The sequence below is a fragment of the Desmodus rotundus genome, chromosome 6 (genome assembly GCF_022682495.2).
Source record: "Desmodus rotundus isolate HL8 chromosome 6, HLdesRot8A.1, whole genome shotgun sequence".
Lineage (NCBI taxonomy): Eukaryota > Metazoa > Chordata > Mammalia > Chiroptera > Phyllostomidae > Desmodus > Desmodus rotundus.
Genome location: NC_071392.1, coordinates 77,458,557 through 77,463,067, shown reverse-complemented (window position 1 = coordinate 77,463,067; position 4,511 = coordinate 77,458,557). Strand labels below are relative to the sequence as shown.

The window sequence follows — 4,511 nt, the reverse complement described above, 5'->3', positions numbered from 1 at the left end:
ATCGCTAAGAGGCCATGTTCTCCCTTTGTGACCTGCTGAGAGCTCCTGGGAACTTGGGAAGCACCCACAGTGAACTCCAGAATCCCACCATTGAAATCCAAGAGGTCGGTTCCGAGCTACTGGGGCAGAGTTGCTACGACACCTGTATCGTTGGTATCACCATCCTACACCCATCAGCTTCGCCCCACGCACACCATCCACAGCACCCTGAACCAGAGACACAGGTCTCTTAATGACAGCAGCCAAACGATGCCACCGCAACCCAGGCAAGTCCCAAAGGGAGTTCCCTGTCTGCCCCACAAAGGGAAATGTAGGTCCTACTGGACCTAGACCCAGGAGAACTGGGATATGGAGACAGAGGGTGGAATTTTTCCACACTTCAAGAACACAGAGAGTTTTCCGCTCTGAGGCCACCTGCGGTCCCCAGTTTCAGTGCCTCTCCAGGCCTGTTCCGTCTATTCATTAGGCAAATGTGCCAATGCATGGAAAGAAATCAAGGTCTGCTTAGCTTTCCCACTGGTCCTGTCAATCATCCCGAGGAAGACAGTTCCTGCCACACAGCTCAGGAAATGGGCCCCGGGGGGCCAAGGAACAGCTCCAACCCGTAAATGTATTTACACAGCACAGTGCTTGTTCTCAATGTTTCGCCAGCAGCCCACCTCTCCCGAGTGCCCTGGGGAAGTTTTATCACCAGGGAGGGCTCCTAGCTGCTGCTCTCACCAAGTCCCTCCTTGATCATCTGAACAGACAGATTGTGTGGCTGGGAGATGCGGCCACCCCCGGCAAGCTGTCTCGGTGGCTGACAGAAGGTTCTCCAGCCGGCAGGAGCAGGCTGGGGCTGGTGGCCCTGCAGAACAAACATCCTCTGGACACCGGCTGCGCTCCCTGGCTGGGGCTGCTCCCTTGAACTGTCTAACAAGATGCTCCTCTCACATAAAGGGAGCTGGCAAAAGCTCAGATTACAGCATCTTTGACAAAGGCACCACTTGGAAATGTGAGGAAAGGGAAGAGGTACCAGGTCCAGCTCAGACAGGCAAGACTGGCCAAAATGGACACGATATATTCCAGAGAGGTCCTGGGCTGAAAAGGTAATTCAAAGGCCATCCAGTCCTACCACCCACTGTACAGATGAGAAAACTGAGGTCCAGAGACAATAAGTGAGACTATTACATGGTAGTAAGTTGAACAAGGGCTTTGGTTGTAACCCCAGCTCTACAGCTTGCTTGCTCTACAACCTTGGACTTAATCTTCAAGAGTCTTTCAATTTCTTCTAGTGCACTGTTGGTGGGAATGCAGACTGGTGCAGCCACTGTGGAAAACAATATGGAATTTCCTCAAAAAACTAAAAATGGAACTGCCTTTTGACCCAGCAATTGCACTGCTGGGATTATACCTTCAGAATCCTGAAACACCAGTTCAAAAGAACCTATGCACCCCAATGTTCATTGCAGTACAATTTACAATAGCCAAGTACTGGAAGCAAGCTAGGTGCCCATCGGTAAATGAGTGGATCAAAAAACTATGGTACATTTACACAATGGAATTCTACGCAGCAGATAGAAAGAAGGAGCTCCTACCCTTCAAAACAGCATGGATGGAACTGGAAAGCATGATGCTAAGTGAAATAAGCCAGGCAGTGAAAGACAAATACCATATGATCTCACCTATAAGTGAAAACTAGTCAACAAAACAAACAAGCAGAAAAATATAACTAGAAACATTGAAATAAGGAACAAACTGACAGTAACCAGAGGGAGAGAGATTACAGGCGAAAGAAGGGAAAGGGTCATCAAGGAGTATGTATAAAGGACACATGGACAAAGCCAAAGGGGGGAAGGGTGAAGGGAAGGAGGTGGGGGTGGGTGGGGTGGGGAAAAATTATGGTGGGAAAATGGAGACAACTGTATCTGAACAACAATAAAAAAATGATTAAAAAAAGAAAAGTTTATGGATACAGAATTCTAAAATTTTTATAGATTGAAAATCGTTATTTTTTTTCACATTTTTTCATTGAACTTTTAAAAAATATTACTCCATTGTAGCCTTCTTTGTATGTTGGTTTAAAAACCTCTGATGCTAGTTAAACTCTTTTGTCATTATTAATTCTGTAAAAATATAATTTTGCAAAAATTTTTTTAAAAGTCTTTCATTTCTCATCTTGAAAATGCATAAATAAACCTACCTTATACAATGGTTTGTGGTGCTCACATGGGATAATGAAGTAAATAAAGCACTTTGAACAGTAATTATATAATTAATAACTATTGCCATTATTATTGAGTAATTTGGCCAAAATCATTCAGAGAATCCATCTCAGACAAAGGACTCAAATTCAGTTTCTTCAATTTCTATGTCAGAGTTCACCTTCAGGTTGTCCAAAGAGCCTTCACAACTAAGTCACTTTCTGTGTCAGTTATGAATAGCATTTGTGTCCTGGCTGGTGTGGCTCAGTGGATTGAGTGCCAACCTGAGTACCCAGTCAGGGCACATGCCTGGGTTGCGGGCCAGGTCCCCAGTTGGGGGCATGGGAGAGGCAACTGATCAGTGTATCTCTCACACATTTATGTTTCCCTCCCTCTCTTTCTCCCTTCCCTTCTCTCTAAAAATAAATAAATAAAATCTTTTTTAAAAAAAAGAATTTTATTCGCCCACTTATAACAGTAGCTTAAAGAACCTAGTGGTGTCTTCTCTCATATAAGGCCAAATAAAAGAAGCACAGCACTGGTAATGGGGCTCCATGAACCAAATTCCTACTTTCCTGCCATTCTAATCTCTTGGCTTTTATCCTTAAGGTCACAAGATAGCTGCTGCAGCTCCAGCTTTCAGAAGAAAGGGAGTGGGAAAGGACAGAGAGGTACTCCTTCCAAGAGAGTCAGCCCCCTTTCAAAAGATTTCCTGGAAGCTTCATTCTGTGGCTTTTGCCACACCTCTGGCTTCAAGGGAAGTTGGACAATACCTGATAAAGCTGGAGTTTTGTTTACAAAGAGGGAGAGTGGATATTGCAAGAGTAACAGCAGTCTCAGCCTTTTGGCCACACTCTTTGAGATAACAGATTAAGTCACCTCTCTCACATCCGCTTTGCATTCAGGATCCCCTGGGAGAGTCCCTAGATGTTCCCCATCTGTGCTGCAGCTGCCTCCCAGGCCCAGCCTGGTGTAGGATGGGTATCTTACCACCCCTCCATGCCTGGCCTATGCCTTGATGCTAAGAGCTGCAAGGATCTTGCAGAAGGAAAGACTGAATGAAGGAGGGGCTGCTCTGGGTGGGCACCCAGTTCCCTCAGTGCCTGTCGGTAGAGAGGTTGAATTCTTTTTCTTTTCTCTGAGTAAAGAAGATCCAAGCAACACTGAGATGACAACTTCATAAATCAATGTGAAGTCAAACTATGTCTCTTCTGCTCCAAACCAGACCCAATTCTTTCATAGTAAAAGCCAAGATCCTTCACACTGACCTGCTAGGCCCCAGAGGCTCCCTCCAGGGCACCTGTTCACTTCCCTTCCGCTCACTCTTTCCCCCCTCACTCAACTCTGCTCCTACCACAACAGCTTCCTTGCTGTTCCTCCAACACGTCAGGTACATTTCAACCTCAGGGCCTTTGCACTTGCTGTTCTCCAGCCTGCAATGCTCTTTCCCCATCTATCCAAATGGTTCCTCCCTCACCTCCTGCAAGGCTTTGTTTATATACCACCTTCTCCTCTTTCCCTCCCTGGCTGCCCGAACATCGGCCGCCATCGTGAACCACACAGGAACTACCCAGCCCAGGAAGTTCATGACCAACAGACTGCTTCAGCAGAAACAGAGGGTCGTTGACGTCCTTCACCCTGCAAGGGCGACAGTACCTAAGCCAGAAATTCGGGGGAAACTAGTCGAAACGTACAAGAATACACCAAATATCATCTTCATGTTTGGATTCAGAACCCATTTTGGTGGTGGCAAGACCACTGGCTTTGGTTCCCAGAATGATGCAAAGAAAAATGAACCCAAACACAGACTTGCAAGACACGGCCTGGGTGAGGATAAGGAGACCTCGGGGAAACAGCAAAAGGAACGCAGAGCAGGGTGAAGACAGGCAGGGGCTGCGGAGGCAAGCGCTGGGGCTGCCAAAGAAGGGGGGGAGGTTCTTCAGGGGCCTTCTCTGTGGTGGTGGGCAGATTTTTCAGCAGAGGATTGATAAACTCAGAACTCTTTAGATAGATAGATAGATAGATAGATAGATAGATAGATAGATAGATAGGTGATAGATAGATGATAAATAGATCACCTTCCCAACGAGGTTCACACTGACACACTATTGAAAACTGCAACCACCTGGGCACCCCAACCCCCTCACCCCTCGATCTTCAGATAGCACTCATTCTCGTCTAACTTACTGTTCCCTTTCTTTATTTATGATGTCATATTGCCATGCTACTTACTCTCTTCTTTTGTTTATTTACGTATTGTGAGGGCAGGGATTTGGGTCTGTTTTGTTCCCGGCTGTGCCCTCAGCACCCAGAACAGAGCCTGATACA

The 4,511-nt window shown here is 46.4% G+C and overlaps 1 pseudogene; it reads left to right on the top strand.

Annotated features, from left to right (window-relative positions):
• Positions 1–3,769: 3,769 nt before the first annotated feature.
• LOC112299842 (small ribosomal subunit protein eS24 pseudogene) lies at positions 3,770–4,063 on the top strand (annotated as a pseudogene).
• The last annotated feature ends 448 nt before the right edge of the window (positions 4,064–4,511 follow it).